Source organism: Taeniopygia guttata, chromosome 6 (genome assembly GCF_048771995.1).
Source record: "Taeniopygia guttata chromosome 6, bTaeGut7.mat, whole genome shotgun sequence".
Lineage (NCBI taxonomy): Eukaryota > Metazoa > Chordata > Aves > Passeriformes > Estrildidae > Taeniopygia > Taeniopygia guttata.
Window position 1 is genome coordinate 7905157 of NC_133031.1, and position 21340 is coordinate 7926496.

Consider the following 21340-nt stretch of genomic DNA (forward strand, 5'->3'; position numbering starts at 1 on the left):
AACCTAACCAAGAACAAGAACAACACTGTTCAGCCCCCATTGGCTACACAGGCTGAAAGTCCCCCAAAGCCATGGCAATCTCCCTGTCCAGCTCCTCTTGGACCACAAGCATGTGAATTTATCCAGGGGAGTGAAGGGGTGAAGGCAAGGGCTCGTGTGCACATCCCTCCTCAGCAATGCCTCCCTGCAGATCTGATACCCACAGAGCACTGTGGGGTGACAGGGATGAGCCGTGAAGGTGTGGGGCATGTTGGTCAAATAAACCCCTCACATGCACGTTTGGATCAGCTCATGTCACTGCATGGCAATGGCAAACTCTGTGACATTCCTCTGTGTTAATTTTTTTCCTTTCTCTGCTATTTGAAGGAGATTTTATCTTCCCTTCCCACACCCCTCCCGTCACCCCATGCCTGTTTCACTAAAACCTGCCTTTCGGGTCAGCGTGCTGGTAAGAGATTAATTTTACACTGCAAGGAACACCAAGCAGAGTATTTCAGCTTTGACATATGAGACGTCTGTTACCATATTGCAGTTTTTCTAAATTAAATATTAGGAAAAATTAAACCCAATTGTGGTCTGTGTTCCTATGGAAAATATTTCTCTTCCAAACAGTCCCTCCATGCTAAATGACTTAACTAACTGAAAACACAATAAATATGCAGCAAGTTAAAAATCTATATTATTCAGGTTTTAAGGCTTATAACTAAAAGTGGTTTAATGTTTCATGCCTAATAATAGATTACTCCTATCACATTTCTAACCTTTATTTCTACCAGCTTTGAAGTCCAGCCATATAAAGGCTGTTTGTAGAACCACACGAAAGTTAAAGCAAATATTACTCAGAGTGATTCATATGAACAAGAATTTGCAATGAAGGCAGAGGGTTTTTTGTGTCTGTATCAAAGGAAATGAAATGTTTGCAATATTTTTAGTTGATAAATGCATTAAAACATTTTAGTTGTGTAGTATGAACATTGCTGACATAAACAGACTTTGACCTGAAACAGATTGTATTAAGCTCTGTGGGAGAGGCAGCATTAAAAGAAATAAAAATAAAATAAAATAAAAAATAGACATTACTAGATTTCAGAATCTGCCACAAGGTCACCGCAGTCCTTAATTAGCTGAATACATTAAGAAAAGGCTGGAACACAGATTCTGTAAAGAGAGCAAATGTATGTTTAATCCTCTGTTCTTTGCTTACAGATTACCCTTTCAGAACGAGTAACCTTATTTTCTTTTTAAATATCTATTTACCTTTTTGAGCTTTGCATAGCAAAGCAGGGTTTCTTTTTTTTTATTTCCTTCCCACTGTTGCAAAAGAAATTAATTTGTTGCTAGTTGCTATGCATTGGCAGGATTTCTGCATAAAGAATGTAAGCCATCTATCTTTGTATTCAAGATATAGTTAATCTGGCAGTTAAAATACTTTGGAAACATTTTGATGACTTATCTGGAAAAGTAGCTTTGCATTTTCAAAGAAAACTCAGAACTGTATTGCAAGAGGAAGATAAAAGATATATGAAGTGTTTGTTCCAAGCGATACTGTTCATTTAAAGATCAGAATGTAACCCCACCCAAACAATTATTGTGGAAAAACAAGACAAAAATCCTTATACAGCTTTCTGACACGGTCTTTATTTGGGAAACAAAATAACTATATTACAGTTATAGCCTAATGGATTGCAAGCTGTTTTATTAGAGTCAGCTGAATCCTGTTTAGCATAAAAAAGAACTCTGTTTGCTATCAAGAACACATTTACGTTAATATGACTTTGACAAAGTAAAATAAAATCGCATTAAGATGATGTAAGTAGATAAGACAATGAAATCTCTGTGAGATAGTTTTGGCACACCAATTAGAGTCAAGTCCCTACAGGAAAGAAACATATTTTTATACCAAGTATCCGTGTGTTTTTAAGTCGTAGAGTGGCCAAAATTAATCCCATGCTTAAAATACTTCCAGCCAGGGAAAAGAGAAAGTTTATTATTATTATTTTTATTTTTCCCTTGAAAGGTAAAATTTCTGATAAACGACATTTTTATTTGCAATAATACAAACAAGTTTTGTTCTCTGCACTAGCCTGTAATCATCCTGATTATTGCAAGGGACTTTCCAATACAGAGCAGCTGAAAACAAGGTTTTAGATTACATGGTAATTTAGGAATGCATGAAAAGCCAAGCAGTCACCATAATAGAACACTGCACAAACTTCATGGCTTTTACAGCAAAACATAACATATGTTTTGTGATTCATTTGAATGGTTTTTCAAGTTTTTTGGTCAAAAATATGTCGAGCTCTACTACTGGTCCTATATTTAGGGAAACTTACTCTTGGAAAACGACAACGACACCACCCCCCCACTTTGATGTCTCTCCTTTTAGTTTGGTCATTAAAGCTCGGCAGTGATGGATGGTGATAATGCTGTGGGGTTTATGAGTAATCAGGCCTTGGCAGCCACAATATTTCTTTTGTAGTGAAACTTTAATATTCCTTTGGCCGTGCATAAACTTTTTCTGCTTTTGGAATTATGCTGCATAAGCTATCCAGTAAGCATTAAAAAACAGATATTGCCCAAAAGCTGGTGTTTTATTTAACACCTGACAGGGTGAAGCTTCCCCCCAGGACAAGAGCTGGGATGTAGCAGCCTTTCTGTGCTCAGGGCAGGGGGATATTCACAGGAGGAGCCCCCACAATGGGAGAAGAATTTTTTGGCTGTGCCCCAGGCAGGGCACCCCAGACACCCCGACTCTCCTCCTCCCCTTTCACATATTTTTAGTGAACTTGCTGCAGCAAACACCAGGTGTCTCCACTTAGCTGGGCTACAGCTTAATAAAGGGGCCTGCTACCAAAAAAAAGGGAAAAATTAGGGTTGTTCCTTCCATGGCTTCTATTGTGCTTGTTGCAATGCTGCATGCGAGGATGAGGACATACAGACACGACATATTAATATTTCATTTTGTCACTCAAGACACCTCTGTCAGGCAAGGCAGGACTTTCCGGAGTTTGAAATAATCCAAATTCAATCACTTTAAAGCTGCTACAATATGCAAGTCCTGGCAGCCGTTTTAAATTAATGGAACATCAGATGTGCTCTGATCCTCTCAATTTCCTTAGGCAAGGGAAATTCTGCTGTGGTGGTAGCGGGAGGGGAAATATAGGGCTATCAGTAAAATAAATGTCAGCTTTTGTCTGCTGATAGAAAAATGCATACGGCAAAAAAAGATACAGTATTTATTGCTCTGTAATTAAAATCTATTTCTATATGTGGTAAGGTTTATCTTAGTGAACTCTGTGCAGTCTGATCCACAGGAATGGACATTAAAGAAAGCCAAAATACAAAACTGGTTTTTATTTGGCATTTTACAAATACAGCTCAATATTTTTCTTTTATGAAGATGTTTATTTGTTGTGCCTGCTCGTGTCTTTATTAATAAAAATATTAAAATTCCCATTTTGAAAGTCCAGTTCCAAAGGACAGATTGGATTTTTGTAAGAACTGGGGTAAGGGGGTATGGGGTAAGGGGGGCAGAGGAAGACAGAGAAAATCTGAAAAAACTCCATAGCAAGATGCCAGCCTATGGTTTGGAGTTTACTTAGAAAGTGCAAACATTCATTGGGTTTGTCAAAAGGTTTGCAGACTTGAGAACCTTTTGATCAAACCTGGGCTGTGTTTTGAGGATTCTTGCCCTGAAATGTGGTTTTCAATATGCAATTCAGTAGCTTTTGCTTTTGAAATACAAACAAGCCCAAAAATTCAAATTAAGGCTCTGAACCCTGCATAAAAGCACAGGCTTTTATGGTGCATGGCTTCTGCTGATCTGTAGGGCTAATCAGCCAGGGCTATGTCCTGGCTACAAGGGCCCACATTTCATAAAGTCATTTTCCTGAAACAAAAAATACAATACAAGCTGTCAGAGTTAAACTGAGGACAAGGTATTTCTTTAATTCAGATTTTTTAGTTATTTGCTTTATATGAGGAGAACCTGGCTTCTTCCATGCTAACTGGGACTCACATTGCCAGACAGTATGCTTAAAAGTTATTTTTTAAAATGCTGGGGTTTGAAGGCTCTTAAATCCTTTGATGTAAATGAAAATAAAATCATAGTCTGGAACCTAACAGAGACTTTTAATCTTGATCTTAAAAGCATGAATCATACTACAGCATAGAGTAAAACTATTTTCTGTCCTCTGCATTCGCCTTCTCTACACATACTGATATTTGATATTTATAGGTGGCAATTAGAGGTACTCTCAGGTAGTCCCAGTGCCTCCTGCCAAGCTCTGTATGCAGTTACTGCCTTGCAGTCTACGGCTGAGATTTCTACAGCCTTGCTGCTTTTCTCATTTCAATATGACATTTCAAGCAAGTCTGATTAAAACAAAGCAAAGCAGAAGCAAAATGTCTCAAATTCCAGGTGAGTAATGTTGTGGCAACAAAATGTAGACCAATTACTGTCTCAGAGTAGGAAAACTAGTGGCAAGGTAGAGATGTTGCAATAAAATGACAGAAAAACGCTAATAGCCACTGTGGAAAACCCAGGCACTGTTTTCTGCCAGATCTGGGGCAGAGTCCCAGTCCAGCCCTAACCCATCTCCAAAAGCTGCTCCACTGGGTCTCAGAAGTGCAGCCAGCACACAGATGCAGGTTTCAAACACAGGATGAAGAAAGGCCAGCTGAAATACGTGAGTTTTAATCAGATTTTCATGTTGTAAAATTTCAGCTTGCTGCTAAATGGAGAGCATCTCATCCCAGCTCTGCCAGCAGAGGTGTGCTTTCCCTATGCCTGCCTAGAGCAAAGGCTGGTGTCTGCCAGGATGCTCCCTCAGTATGTCCCTAAGCAGGGACAGCAGGTACAAACCCCAGGGTGGCTTTCAGTGCTCCCCCAAACAAAGGCAGCAGTGAACTCATCTGAGGATGCTCTCTTTAGCCCAAAGGGCTCTCCAAGATGCCCCTTGGCATCTCCTGCCAAGCCAACTGCCTGGCATCTACAAGGGTGCAGCAGCATGGCTGATGGCAGCCAGATACCTTGGTCCTTCATCCCAGTGGGAGATGTTGGGAAGGGAGAGCTGTGGGAGGTGGGACACAGCCTGGCAGTGCCCCTGCTGTGGTGGGAAGGGGTGCTGTGGCCTTGAGGGGTGCCATGGATGCTACCAGATCAGGCTTCTACTCTCCAAGATCCTGCCATGGTTTTTGTCCCAGAAAAGGCTGGGATCAGCAAGAAATGAATTCCAGATTTGTTAACTTTCTGAAGTCTCATCCTGGTGAATCTGAAGGCAATGCAGGATGCTTCCCACAGTCACATCCACCACCAAATCATGACAGCAGAAACAATCAAGACAGAAGTTCATCCTACCTTTACAAACCAGGCATTGAATCCCCATGTCTGAATCTTTCTATATTTGAAACTCTTCATTGCCTTCATTGGGTTTTAAGGTAAAGAATTTGAAGATTTGTCCTTAAATAAAAAGTACCAAATTAATATAACAGCATGGTGGAGTTTCCATTTACTGCACACAACAGTCAAGATATTCAGACTTATGGCTCCCACTGCAATTGTAATTCAGTTTCCTTGCTCATACATAATGCTTTTATCTACTCTGAATGAGTTTATTTTTAGTTCCTTAACAAACCCATATAATTCAGCTGTCACAGCTTCCATAGGAACAATACCTTGGAATTTCCTGCCTTTAATTTGGACTAACTCCTGTCTATAAGCATCACATTAGCAATGTTTCCAACTTATGTGGTGACTATGAAATCAATCATTACATACATACACACTACGTATATATTTATAATGTTTGACTACCATTTGCAGAGGTAATGTTGCAAAGTAATGTTAGCATCTCCTCTGGATAAATGCAACAGCTCCAGCTGGGGTGCCTCCTCTCTGTTCCAGCCTTTGCAGCTGGGCTGTTGGCTCTGAAGGAAAGTCTTCTGCCCATGCAGGAGGAGACAACAGATATGAACCTACCTCAAGTCCTCCCCTACCTTTTCTGCCCTGAGGACTTCTCCTGCTGCCTGACCACAGGAAGATAACGATCCTTAGGACAGAGATGCCTCTGGCACACACAGCAGGACCCCGTGTGCTCAGAAGTGCACTGGGGGAGCTCACCCCATTGCTCCGAGCTGTGCCCAGCCCGCGAGGAGAGATTGCTACGGCCGCCTCTGTTCCGTGACAAAACCAGGCAGGACGTTCAGGAGCTGAGCGCTGAGGCTTCCCAATTAGCCATCCTGGAGTGTACTGACAGATGGCTGGTTCTATTTTTGCCTCCCTTACTCCAGGCCCATTCATTCAGTGCACTCCTTTTGATTACACAGACCCATGTGCTGAAAACCTCAACCCCTTTCTCCTGAGCATGTCAGCAGGTATGACAGGAGATATTACCTTTCTCTAAACCACCACTCCAGATCTTCACCATTTGTTTTACATCACAGGAGAACAACTCCAGTTTGATGTGCTCACACTTGGCAGTACCTGTGAGCTTCAGACCAACAGCTGTTCACAGAAGTGCAAATTTTATCCCTCCCTTGCCCCAGAGCCACTCCTCATACAGAACAGCAAGCCAAGTGAGGAAGGGCATCAAGAAGCAGCAAAAGGCAAGAAAGATTCTGCACAAGATCTAATAAACATCCCTTTCTAGGTTTCCTCCCTCAAAAGCACAGGTCCCCAGAATTAAATACTCAGCAAGGCCAAAAACATATGCATAGGCAGAGCAGCCCAAGAATGACAGGTTATTATATCCCTTCTCAACTGTCTCCACATTTTCTTCTCATCCCAAAAGTTTTCTAAAACTTTGCCTGTATTTTCAAACTAACAGTGTCCTAATTTGTAGGATAAAGAGAACCAGGGTTCAAAAACAAGACCAACATAAAGCTGGGTTAGGTTATCTCCATCACAGCTCTGGGAGACCAAGCTGTGCTCCGTTGGGAAAGAGTGGTGGGAGCCTAGCTGAGGGACTCAGGGCTACCTGAGCAGAGCCAGCACCACACACAGCCATTTCTGGAAGGATCTCAGCTTGGAACCCTCTGTTGTTATGCTGCTTAGGAGAACAGCTCTCACATTTGTATCTCCTGTTCACTGGTGATCAGTGGTCTTATTGAAAAATAGCATCAGCAATAATAAGCAAGTAGCAAAAGATGTGCTCTACCTTTCCAGCCCTGGCCATTAACAAAGACTATCAGAGGGTCCAAAATTACTTCACCTTAGTCATGTTGATTTTTACCAGGTGGGAATCTGGCCCAGGTTTCCTCTGGTTCCTGAGGGAAATAAACCATTTAGTATCATGGCTGAGCTGACAATGCAGGTAGACCACAATTTCCACAAAATGTGGCTGTCTAGAGGATAAGGCTGTTTGCATTGACCAGATGGCACAAATGCAGTTTAGCAAGTGAGAAAAAATCATCCAGCCACAGAGAGCTGCTGCTGGCTTGGTTGGGGCTCTGGCACCAACTCTTTGCATGGACCCTAGCTTTCTAGAGAGTCTGTGAGAAGATTCAGTCCAAGGTGGAGCAGGCAGTGCCAGTGACACAGTGGATGCATATGTTCCTAGGAATACTGAGGGGCAGCCTGGCACTCTGGCAGGGGCTGGAAGCTGCACAGCACATGCACATGCAGTCACAGCTATCATTAGAGTTTCGCTGCTTTGGCACCTCTTCCTAATTCACTTAATTTCTATTTATGCCATTCTGTTTCTGTTTTGAGCCTTTATCAGATGCTGGCAGGTTTTGTGCAGAGACAAACTTTGGAAGGAAGCTTTGGAAAGAAGTAATTTTAAGGGGAGGATAAAAAATTGTCAGAGTACTGCGAAGGGCCATTCCCTAGAGAGGGGTGACCACTGTAACTGCAAAAAGGCAACTGGACCAGTCCCTAGGAGTAGGCCAGTGCTATCCTGCCTGGAAATGCAGATCTCTGAGAGTTTGTGGAATGTACCTGGAGAGTCTGTGAAACCTAATGGGGAAAACCCAACCTTGCTGACAGCAGTTTTCAACACCTGAGTCTAAACCTGCACTGGAAAATGGAGGGAGAGGTCTGCAAAGCAGGAGAGGTCAGAACCTACAGCACAAGCATGTTGCAGCTCTGTCTCTGAGGTAGCCAGTAATTGTATCCCATTTATAAGTACTTCTGAAATAAACCACTTCATTACTGCAGTCATTCTGCAAAGCACAGGCAGGGCTGGCAGGTAACACTCTCTTCCTTGCTTCCTGGAGGACGTCCAGAGGGAGCTCCTGAGAAGCAGCTTCCAGGGAAGAGTGACACACGCCGTGTCCGGACAGCGCTCAGCAGCAGCGGTGCTGGATAAACTCTGAGAGCTCCAATACAAGTAGCAAATGAGAAGAACACAGCTGTTGATGTTGACATGTTGCTGACCTTATGGAATGATGATAAACAGCTGGACATACACATGGTGCACTGGGGAATAGGGATCTTGTGAAGAATTTCATCACAAATGAAAGGGCAATCCAATGAGGATGCTGGAATCTTCCTTTACAAATAATTGTAGATCCTTTCACTGCTTCATACTACAATGGATACCAGTCCCTTGGCTTTTGGAAGACACTCATGGCAAGCCTGAAGACTTCCAGGCTGACACTGTTTCTCCTAGTGAATGATGCAGAATGGATCCACAGATCTTCTTTCTTGGAGGAGCTTGCTTTCTTCCCCAAACAATTACATGGTTAGTGAGCACTCTGCCCAGCAGCCCCAGGCTTCAGACCACACTGCTCCCTACACATTTCCAAGGCCAGGTGGGCACTGGCAGCTGTAGGACATCAAGCAAATTCCCAGTGGGACCAGCTACTGAAAGACTGAAAGCCCTTCTAGAGCTACCTTAAAACTGGGGAGCTTGTTTCTGTATTTCCTTGGCTCCGGTGTTGTACTCTGCCATCAGCTTTAATTGTTGCTGCTCTAAAGAAAGCCTTTATTCAGTACAATTGCCTACTCCACAGTGACATCATCCAAGGCTGTGTAAAAAAAGCACAGCCTGGAGTAGTCAGCCATGTGATGATGTATAAATAGCACTGACAGAACAATATTATAAACTCCATTGGTACAGCTGAGATAAAGCTAGCAAGTTGCTGATTCATCTAAGATATTGGCTTGAGGGATGGCATGAGGTTCAGCTACAATAAACATTCTCAGCTAAAAGCATATTACTTCACCATGAATCAGCTGCTCAGATCTTTCATTCTTTTCAGAAAAGCACCTGTCTCTTCCTGCTTTGGTCCTCCGTTACTGAATACATTAATTATAGGGCCTGATTTTATTTCTGCTTCCTTTATGCTGAAATATGCCACAATCAGAGAGTTCTCTAAGGTTTTATATACACACATGAAAAGTAAAGCATTCCTAAAACTGCTTGCTGAGTGCTTGTATTTCAATAAACCTGGAAATACTGAATCATACTTCCAACATACCCGAGTAGGTAATGACTAAGTATTTATGGCTTTCAATAAGATCTATGAAAGGTCACCTACATGTCCATGTACAATGTGACTTTAAAATGGACAAAGTGAAACCTCACACCTTCATGCTGGATCTCCACGGACTGTGGATGACAGAAATGAACTCTACCAAATGCGATTACTTTGCAATTTGGCACCCATGATTGCACTTACTGGTAACTTACTGAATTTCTGTTTGCCAGAAACTCAAGTCCATCCTGTGTTCCTCCACAGCACAATCCTACACCGTGATCATCACCCACACAAGCACCAACTACACAGAAATCCTGTCCCATTGGAGCAGCTTGCTCAGTACAGGCAGAGCACTTCATCTGCTGCCTGCGTCTCGGTTGCATCAGAGCTGCTCATTCAGGACCATTAAAATGAGCAAGGCTTATACAATTACAGAACTTTATATTAATTTTTAAAACTTGCAGATGTTGCAATCTGTACATATGGGAATAGTGCCAAATGTTATGATGACAGAAAAGAGTTATATTGGCCAGGGTTTAAAAGTAAGGAAGAAGGAAAAGAAAAATCTCACGCTACCACTATCAAGGCATGCATGTATCTGGTTTTGCACACAGCTTCTGGTTAGCAGCTTTGCCTTTCTGATAGTGAGTTAATCAGCTAATGTTTTTATGAGCACAAAACCAATAAAATGGTGTGGGGGAAAATGACAATAAAAATCCCTTATTTGCTTTAGATGTGCTTTTATAGCCACTAAATCCTTCTTGCTCTGCCCAGAGAAGACATTTCTGCACTGAGTTTCAGACAGCAATGCCAGCATATGATCCCACATATCTGCTGCTTGTGTCAACATCCTTTTCCAGGGTGTTCATCCTTTGGGATGCTGCTGTGCTGTTGTGCAGTGGCTCAGAGAACGTACAGCTTTTGGGTTATTTTGGCTGAGGCTGCTGGAGGATCAACAGGCCGAGGTGCTTTGCAGAGAGCACTGAAGTGACGCTCAGTGATCTGCATAAGTAACATATGTTTTATATTATCAACATCCCCTTCGCGTTCCAATTGCATGTCAGTGCTGGTAGAGCCCACTGAGGCAAAGACCAGCTCCAGCTCTGAAGCTTGGGACAATAACAAAATAACCTGCTATTTGTTTATGTTAGTAATAAAATCTACCATCAACTACTATTTGATTGTGGCCTTGACAAGAAGCCTGGCCAAAGGAAACCTCCTCAGTGAACAGGAGATGAAGGAAGCGGATGGGTTGACTGTGGGTTTTCTAAATCTAGTCCAAGAAGTTGATGGTTATGCTCTAAGTTTTCAATTATTTTAGACCCCAGCTTTCCAAAAGTCTGCTTGGAGGACTAAGAGAGATTGTAGCATTCACTTTGTCCCTGGATAAAGGCTTTGAGAGATGGTGCAGAGCCAAACACAATTACAGTTTTCCTGAATCCATCAGAAGCAGCCAAGGAGCAAGGGCACTTGCACTGCCTCAGCACAGCAGTTTCTCTCAGTTGCTGTGTTCTTCAGGCATCCCTCCCTGCTTCTCCTGTGTCCCTGCCTCTACTCCTTCTGCCACATGGTCAGATGTGCGGATTATCCTGTGCCTTGGGGATGGAAGAATGTGTGCCCTTGTACTGTACTAGGAAGCCATCTGGGGGACTGCAGCTGCATGTGCATAATCACCAGATAGTTCTGAACTGACATTTGTGCCACTGCAACTATAGGCACGGAACGTGGGAAGAGATCAAAGGTACCTTTTGCACACGATCAGTTTTTACACATTAAGGTTACATTTCTGAGGTAGAAAAAAGCTGGTTTATAGGGCACACCTAACCAGGCAATTCCAGCTCCTGGCATCTCTTCCCCAGTATCTCCACCACTGGTGAGCATGGGAAGGTAGTGTTGCCTCACCCAGCCATAGATTTTTCCACAGAGCATTCCAGTAACACCATAGACTTGGGTGGAAGACTTCCAAAATAGCAGCGCAATTCATTCCCATACCCAGTTCAATGGAACTTTTCTGATTATTTTCACAGCATTCTAAAAGGGTTGTTTCTTTTCCTGCTGCATGAAATGGAAAAGCTCCTAATGTGTTCCTGAAACACCTTGTGAAGTTAATGTGACCTATTCTCTATCATCAAGAGAATGATACTGGAAGGAAAGAAAGTGCTTTTTTCCCCTCCAGGTTTCTTAATATTCAGTCCTCATATGGCATAAGGGAGTAAACTCTCAATTACATGAAGGCAAATATCAAGAAATCTGTCAAAGCCAATAGAGTTATTCTGGACACCTGAGTAATTTCTCCCTTGGCATGATTCAGCCTCCAAATCCACTCTGAATATCCTTAATAACTGTTTGCTATTCACCTACATTTTTAGCTCTCTTATAATTCTAACATTTTTCCATGTTTCACAAATAGCTGGAGTCAGTTTTTTTCAGATGATGCTGTTTCCCCAGCTTGGCTTCCCTATGAATAACCTCCATCATCACTATGCTACTTTTGCTTGAATGTTTCATTTTTAACAATAAACATCTATCCCAGATGCCTTATTTTCAGCTTCATTAAACGTTTTACTAGTTCATCCTGAGTCATGTCAATATTTACCTTGGACAGGGTTCCGTATCCTTTCGTTTCTAAGACCAGAATTCTCCAGACAAGCTTATTGTTCCTGGCTTGACTTCTGCAAGTCACAGCTTAAAACTTTTTTTGATGTATTAAACAAGATGCAAATTCACCCAGCCGTTCGCTTTGCTGCGTGCTGCCAGCTATGCCTATTCCAAACATCCCTGAGCTGATTCACTTCAACTTCTTTGTACACACAGGCCCCAAACCTGCACTCAGTTACTGTGAGGTCATTTCAAAGTCATTTAAAATCAGCAATTAGCAGTAGAGAAAGCAGCAACCAACATTTTGGGCATAGAACACAACAGACCATTTCCACTGACCTTTTTCATTGTAGAAAAAGGTGTCAGGAAACAGAAGGGTTGCCAGGCCCTGCAGGGTTGTGCCGGCCTTCACTGTGCAAACCTGGATGTTCTCCTGGGAGATGGGACTGAGCTTCCTCTCTCCAGCTCTCTGCCCTGTCCCAAGGAGCAGGGTTGACTTGTTCTGAGCCATGCAAGGGACACCTGAGGCATCTCATGCTCATCCCCAAGTAGTCCTGAACTGCTGCCCACAGCCATCCACACTCAGGCTGCTCCTCACTGCTATCAGAGCTCCTCATGCTTGCTTCAGGGAAGTTCTTTATTTACAAGACCACAGGGAGCAAAGTTTGATAAGTAGAATTTTCTTGATAATTTTCTGGATCTTTACACTGAGTTTACTTCAGGTCCTGTTTCAAAGAAGTAGCACAAAAAAGGTAGTCTGGGGTTCAATATATTTATATTTTAGATCCAGATACTGCCCTGGAATATAACATTTTGAATTTTATATGGATATAAAAAAGCAAAGATGTCAAGCTGGGAAAGTGCTTTGAATATAACAAAGGACTTTACGTGGGATTGTTTGAGTTCATTTTATATGTTGTTTCTGACTGTATTTAAAATACCTCCTTTCAATTTGAAATGCTTTTTCCACTCACTGAAATCAGCAGTGCAGACTGGCAGGGCAGCTGGGCATGCACCACAATGGGATATACATGGAAAAAAGCACTCAGAGTTTTGGACACCTGCAAAGTGAATACCATACTTGTGCCATCAACCCACATTTGTCAAGAGGTGCCAACATGGCCGAGAGAAACAGTGAACCACGTTCTTGTAAGAGGGGAGGCAATTTCACATCTTGCCAACCTCCCTGAGCTAGGCAGTCCTAAGAGCAGGTCAAGGAGGTGGCTTTAGATATTACTGCAGGTGTGCAACAGTTTTCATCAGAAATCCAGGATACTGAGCTGAGTTCACAGTGCAACATTGTCAGTGATGGCCACACACCACTGTGTGGCAGATACATGGGGCTAGTTTAGAAATCTCTGCTTGGGTGCTTTGGCAATAGCAGCATAAGTAAATAATTGCTGCAGCCAGCCCATGTGCTGTTGCTAACACCCCAGAAAGAGCACATCCATGCAGTGAAATGGAATATTTCTGTGCACCCCTGAGCCCACTGCAGCTCACACACTGCTCCCCTGTGCTTTGACCCAAAGGGCTGTACTGCTGACAGGACAGCTGAGGGCTTATTTGGTTTGGAAAGAATTTGCTCAGCTCTAAAGAAGAAGTGATCATTTTCCTCTTTTGGTCTAAGCTAGAATCAGAGAGATGAGCTTGAAACAGGGCTATTCAAATTCCCTTCTCTGACCTATGTCCCCTGCACATTCACTCCAGTGAGAAAAAAGCAGCTTGAAGGACCACTGTCTCCCACAAAAACACGGAGCTGGAAGATGAAAGGGAATGGCTGAATACTAGATTAAATGTAAGTTTCATGTTAATGATCACTTACAGAGACCTAATAAATGATTCTGTGCAAGGCATTGTCAGAGGTTTTGCTCTGCCATTTTTGTTTTGCATCTGTATTTAGGAGCTTTTTCCCCTTAGAGGATAATGTTCAGGTTTTAAAATTTATATTAATCTGTCACTACATTCATCTGTCACTCTTTGAAAGAGCTTCTTTTTTTAATAAAGTGTCTTTTTTTTTTTCTTTTTCATGTGCTGCTATATCAGAATGGAGTATTTAGGATAAGTCCTTTCCACAGCAGTGCTGCACAGGATGGGATGACATGTAGGAAAGCAGCTTTTTTATAGCATATGATCTCTTTTGACCCAAACAACTAATCAGAGTTTTAGAGGTTTTATATTTACCCTGGCTGGGGACTGACAAAGGGTCTTCACTGCAATTCTCTTTGCTTCATTTCCAGAGAAAAAAACCCACAAGGGACAGAGGTTTTCCTGATAGACCCACTGCAAAAGCTCTCAGGGTGGGAGTTTGTTTTGGTTTTTTGTTGGTGTGGGTTTTTCCACCTCTGTTGGGCCTGGAGTGCTACTCTAAAAAGTTATGAATTGCTCCCTTCAGAGCAAAGGTCTTTGACAGGCTGTGCTGGGCACCACCAGGTGTCTTCTCCCAGCTCTCCATCCCACCTTCCAGCCAGAGGTACCCCAGGCAGCAAGTACCCACCTCCACCTCCCTGTTGGGTGTGGCTGTGAAAATCCCCCTGAGAGGTGCAGCCTGGAATATAGACATGCTGAGTGTGCTCTACCTCGTGTCCCAACTGAAATGACATCAGGTTACTGTGCCCTGATCAATCAGAGTGTTTGCTTCCTCTCCTTCACTCTTTACCTGTATACCTTCAGTTACTGTTATCCTATTATCCTCAATTGTTTTATCCTTTATATCAAATTACCACTAACGTTTTCTTGCCCCTAAATATGAGCATTTTATTTTCTAACACACTTGAGCTTTACACATAGTATTTCACACAGGGCCCATTATTTCAGTGCTGATTGCAAGACAGAGCCATGCTATCCCACCTGTTTGAGTTCTGTGTTCTCTGCAGCTCTGGGAATTTCCATTTCACTTGTTTTCACTCCCACCAGCCATCCTGCATTTGGCCATATGATTGCTTTCCTCCTAGAACAGAGGGGACAGTCACTCAGCCTGCAGGTCATACCTAGATTATCTTTAATCACTGTGCAGCTTTGCTGACTGCAATCTCATTTCTTCTTTCAGAATGAGGGAAAAACCCTATATGAAAAGACAGGCAGTCTTTTCATGGATACTTCTGAATTGGTCACAGAAAAAAGGTTCAAGGCTCAATTCTTATTACCAGTCTCTCCAGTGGAAACACAGAGTGACTCCAGTAAAATCAGTGGGACTGCAATGGTGTAGCCAAGATCCAGACCAAGACAGAGGTCTGGAAATAGGCTGCTCTGAGCATTTCTTTTTATTAGACATCTCATCTCCTGCTTTATGAGTTATTCTGAAGGTTTACTGTATTCAAGTAGAAGCAGGAGTTCATATTATGTACTTTGATTGCTCATGGTTTATTCAATATTTTTAATAAAGTTTGAAAAGGTTCCCTTCCATCAAAGAATGTCCCCTTTGATAAATCAATTGAATTTGATTTTTTCTTCATGCAGAATACAATCCAGTGTACTCTTTTGCCAGTTGTTTACAGGCAGCTTCACAGCACACAATAGAACAATTATTTTCTAAGTAAAAGAGCTGCCATCAGAAATGTTAATAAACTACTTGATAGTGGAGAATCTTTTGCTTCCTTAAAAAAAAAACCCAAAACCACACAATAAAGACATACCAAGCCATTTTTAATATAATCTGCATACTTTCCAAATAACATAGTCAGTGAAACAGAGTTGTCTTAAATGGCCTTCTTCACATTTACAGCTGTGCCAGCTGCAGTAGCAGCTCTGTTGGGCTTGATTTTATTCGGTGCACAGGATCAACATAAAATCTAGGCTGAAAATTAAAGGAAGTAAATGTCCCCGACAGTCAAGAGAATTATTCTGGTCCAAGAGTATTTCTGGCCAGAAGTCACTTTCAAAAGCAACTTTGTCATTTGTGCCTGGCCTAGTCCCAGTAAGAACTATTATGATCTATTACATTTTCTATAGAACCAGGAGACCATTTATTAGCCCCAAGGTATTGTATTGAGCTTCAATTATGTAATAGGCATTATTCCACTGAATATCCAAAGCTTTGTAAGAAAGTTTTAGTTCTGGAAAGAAATGTACAAGGTTCTCAAATGATTTCGAGGAAGATCAAACTCCCCCTTTTTTTGCTAGTTGAAAGAGGAAAGGTTCATTCTTGATAGAAATCATGAATAATTTGAATAGAATTTTTTCTAAAGAAAAAACCCTCCTTTTTCTTTGAAAGTCATTGATGGCTTGGGTTTCAAGCAAAAAAGAATAAAAGAAGAAATAACAGTTTCTTGCTAGGATAGAGCACGATAGGTATGCTGCCAAATTAGCGAGATTTTAATTTAATTATAACCGAGGAGTGCATATGTGATTTAACTGCTTGTGAGTGAGGAATGGGGGTCTCCCACACATGGCAGAGGAGGGGCAAGTCCTCAGCCCTGCTAAGGCCTCTTGGGGATGGGTTTGCAGCTGGTGCATGATGCCCCCAGCCCGACTGCCTGTTGAGTGCTCTTCATGATTCAACAGCACAGACCACTGATACCTCATCCAGTCCCAGCCATCTGCATCTCCCAGGTTAACTGCCACTGAATAACTGGTTAATTGGTTACCTGACTGCCATAAAATAACTATTACTGCACTGCCATAAAATAACTAATAGCCAGTTATCCAGCATCACCCTCCTTCTATTGTCCCTTAGAGTTTGTTTAAAAAAACCCATAGATTTTAAAAAGCACTGACACCTAAATAAAAATTGATCAACTCCAAGCAATTTCACCCTTCACAAGCCATTTTACATGATGGAAAGCTTAAGCTCCCAGCTCTCAGAGGCTTCTCCAGCTCTCAATCATGTGTGAATTTTCCTCTGCTCTCTGTCAACAGCAAAATGCAACAGATCCTGTAACCACCAGGTGAAAGTCAGTCCAGCTGTTGCCTCTGATTTTTCTTTTTTTTAAACTAATAACAAATACCCTGCCCCACACAATGCAAATACAACACATACACACAACAGCTGTTCTGCTTCAGAGTAGCAAAGCCAGTTACTCCAAGGTATTCTCAGGAAATGGAAAAGCAATGTTCTTGAGGCTGACAGATTTCTGAAATTATCTTTAATGTATGCTCGGTTTAACTGGTATTTTAGTAAAATTACTCTTTATGCCAGCTGAGAAGAAAGTAGAAAGTAAATCAACAAGATTTTTTTTAGATAGACTTCAGTATCTCAAAAATTTACCAGTGGGAATGTGCTGCCAAGGTTGCCCTCCCTGCTCATTACAAACCCAACCATTCCAAACACTACTGCTATGACTGGATGAGACTACAGCTGTTGCATAGGTGTGCTTGCATCTGTGTTTTGCTCTCTGTGAGAGCAAGGAAGAAGAAAGAAGGTGATGGATAATGCATTTTAACCATAATCATGCCATGCCACAGTTATTTTTGCAGTACAAACAAGTTATGTAGGGTTGAGCTGCATTTGCATGTCATTCACCAATTCCACTCAGAGAAGCAGTTAAGCACCCTTATTTTTCACAGTAAGAAAAAAGAAGTTGGATTCCCAGTTTATCTTAAAATATGTGAACTGAAGTAAAATGCATGTGCAAGCAGCACATTTATTGCATCAAGGGAAATAAGGCATCAAGCCAGAACCTGATCTTGTTTGCCACTATGTAAACGATGAGTAAGCCTGCTAGGGTCAGCAGAGCAGCAGTCACATGAGTCACAGCACAGTGCTCTTTGGAAAGATTGCTCCATGGCTAAATATACCACTACAGTCGCTTCAAGAAAAGCTCTGCGTCAACTTCTAATAAATGCTGGCAGTGACGCTGAGCTCTGGGCACGCACAGAGCCAAAAGAATAAGCAGGAATTAACAAGTGGCCTTAAAACCATATTGAAGGGAATGGAAGTTTTGTCTGCGCAAGAACTGAAGAATCAGACCTTTGGTAGTGAAAATCATGACCTAATTTTTCTGCCACACATATTTAGCCACCCTTCAAGTGGGTCTGAGGGGGGAAAAAAAGTAGAAAAGACCACTAAACTCAACAGACCAAGTTCATGCAAGTTAACACTCAGCTCTGTGAAAACATGGAGATTGTTTCACGATATTTGTTACCAGGCTTGTCCCAGTAAATGATGACTTGTTCCTCTCAGGAAAATGCAATAATGAATCTACTGTTATCAGTGAGTATGGACAGCCACACACCGACAGAAGCCAATTCAACACCACATCCCTGTAATTAAGCAAAACAGTAGTTCCAATGAATACTTTTTATATCTCCATCTGATACACACAGTGCTGAATCTGGAAAAATAAGAGCTCAATAAACCATTAAAAAATGCCCTTTGATCTTTTCTTTTTTCAGTGGGGCCATAATTTAGTGCTGTTACAACAGTAGTTTCAAGTAACCAAAATTGCTTATCAAATGTATGTTTCAAATGCGTTCTGTATCAACAAAGCCCTGAATTAGAAGAGATTTCATAATTCCTTATGAATTGCTCTCCTACCCAGTCTTTCCACTGGAAGCCTGATTAAATGAGTATCATTTCTTCTTAAGTGGTTTTACAGGTCGTTTATCTTAGATTTATGAGTATCAACCTACTTTAGAAGGTATTAGACAGCTTTAACGTTTGACACGTATTCTCTAAATAATTTACAGTGCTCTCCATTTGCACTAGACGATTGGTAATCTTCTCAATATTAGGTTTTATTGACAATGCACCACATAGAGTCCTTATTATATGGTAATGATTTAAGATAGGTGCAGGATTGGGAACTAATAAATCCAAAAGCTCATTTTTGATTGTTGACACAGAGCTGAGGAATAATGTGCATCCATCTAAATCACTCTGTTTCTCAATACCATCACACATACACGTGTTTAACCTGCTCAGAACGCAATGCAGGGATGTACAAACAGATCCCAATTCTCTCTTTGAGCCTGATGGATTCATGCTTAAAACTCTGTTTTTACTCAGGGAAAACCCTCAGCAGAAGTGAGGCTCCCCCGTGGTGTGGCAGCCACCTTTCAGCATGTGGGAGTAGCAGGGGCTCATCTGGCTGTCCTGGTTCCTGCCCAGCTCCCCTCCAGCTGCAGCTGCCGCCCCAGCCCCAGCCCAGCTCAGCCCACCTGAATCACACCACGGTAAATATGCCTAGTGGGATCAAGGAACATTTTGTCTGAGTAGGGAGTTACTAAAACTGAGATCACGGGCTTAAAAATCTTCCTCATAATTTATATTTGGGAGACAGTATTGAAAGCTGACATATATTACAAAGACATACCTTCATGTAGCCCTACATCATAATAATTTCACAGAAATATTGGCATAGATAGTAAAGAATTCACTTGAATAATTGATCCCCCTACTTTAATAGCAGATCAGCCCCCATATCCATATTACTTACAGAAAATTAGAGTAGAAGATACAAAAATTAAAGTGAGAGCCTTTGGTAGTAAATGAACATCTTTCCACTGAGTTCTAAAGAATTAAAGTCTCATCTGCAACCCTGTCATCCAAAGGTATGTCTTTGAAATGCAGTCAGGAGATCTGTATCAGTCCTGCTTTTGTAGTATGTCACTGAAAATGGTTTCTGGGGCATCAGAACTGCATGATCCAGCGATTTGTTAAGTTGAAATGTGGCATTTCAAAAAAAGGCTGGAATGGTTTCAGGGCAAAACCAACACAAAAATCTGCATCCCTCTTTTATCCAGACAGATACTGGGTAAGAAAACTCTAGTGAAAAATGGGTTAGTGGCAAAACTGCCCTGTGACGACTGCATACCAGAACTGTCAAAAGCAGGGAAGCACGGCAAAGGGGTGTCTTCCTCTCACCTTGTTCATTCAGAAAACACCCCAAATCCTCACTCAGGCTGGAGGCCTCTCAGGCTCACTCTGCTGTTTACAAATTAGTCAGTTACAGAGGAAGTGGTGCTACTGAACACTGAGCCCCCCAAGCTCCAATCAACATAAAACACCTCGTTTGAAGCAAAGTATTGCTGTTACCTTGTCTTACTTCGGCGAGAACAGGCACAGATTTACTGGAAAAATAAGGAGAAAAAGAAATCAAAACCAATATCCTCCCAAATCAGGGCTTCCCAGGGCCATACACACACTTCTGCCATCATCATAAGGGAGCATGTGCAGCCTCCCCACCCACCCATTAGCAGGCAATTTTCTAACACACTGTCAAACAGCAGAATTATCACAAGTTTCATTTTCCTTACCAGCGGAGCTAACTGCATTCTGAAATGTGCTATCTACATATTTTTAAGCTTGTTTCATTCAGTCTGTTCCTAAATCAGCAAAATTTAGCAATCTTCAACATCTCCCTGCCGTGAGGGAAATTTCTTTTACTACTGGAAAGGAGGGAGAAGGTCAAGAAGGCTTGGGAAAATTTGTTAGCATGATCTGTAATATGAATTTGGCAGAAAAGAAATTGAGAACATTTCTTTGGAAAACAATCAAAGGGCAAAGTTTCCTCTCAGAGTTGCGTGGAAATGCACGACTTACATGCTCCAAGGAAACTTGCTGCTCTGATGATTGGAATAGCAAACTATTTGCTGTCTGCCTGACAGACCAAAGATGGTCATTTTTCCTCCCTTTGTCATTATCCTTCTGTCCAGGCAGGGCCACTTGTGTGTCCCTTGACACACACATGAAGACTGAATGATGCATCTCTGCTCAGCAGGATTAATCCAAGTTAGATATGGCATAAAAAGAAGTGACAAACAGTAACAGGGTGTAAATGCTGGCTGAGTCTTGTAGAGACTGACAGATACTTTCTCTTACCTGGGTCTCAGCTGCTCCTGCTGTACATGAAAAGTCAGTGCCTTCCTGGTTATCCACTCTCAAGACACACAAGCCACCAGTACAACAACTGAGGATCTTGAAAGCCTCTGAGCTGAGGAAATGTGAGCCTTCAGTATCCACTGCAGCTGGCATTCATCACCAACACAAAAATGATAGCGTGGAACTTATTGTCATTGCATAGTATGGTAGGCAGGAGCACAGCTGAGGTCAAAAACAGACTAGACAAACTCCCTTGATTTCAATTGATGGGTGCATACTCTGGCTCCACAAGTGTATAAAGCACCAGTCCATGGAAGGGTATGCCCTTAGGATGCCCTGCTCCTATGCTCTTTGCTAAGCATCTCCCACAGCCAATGCCAAAGGTAGCAGCTTGGGATACTTGGATCCTGCTCTACTCAGATAAGACATTTTTTATACTACAATCAATACAATCATAAAAATAGAAAAGAAAATTGTCTTGGCTGGAGTTTAAAACATGTAAGATTCAAATGTCAAGAAAATGTTGTATGAAAGATCTTCAGAAATGGCTGGAAAAAGAGA

General features: G+C 41.9%; 1 long non-coding RNA gene across 1 annotated transcript; it reads right to left on the reverse strand.

The window, feature by feature from the left end:
* Positions 1-3: 3 nt before the first annotated feature.
* On the reverse strand, positions 4-19983 carry LOC140684420 (uncharacterized). Its single transcript, XR_012056667.1, has 3 exons — positions 7212-19983; positions 5360-5461; positions 4-1158 (listed from the first exon to the last, which is right to left on the reverse strand). It is a non-coding gene; the product is annotated as an uncharacterized lncRNA (long non-coding RNA).
* Positions 19984-21340: the final 1357 nt, after the last annotated feature.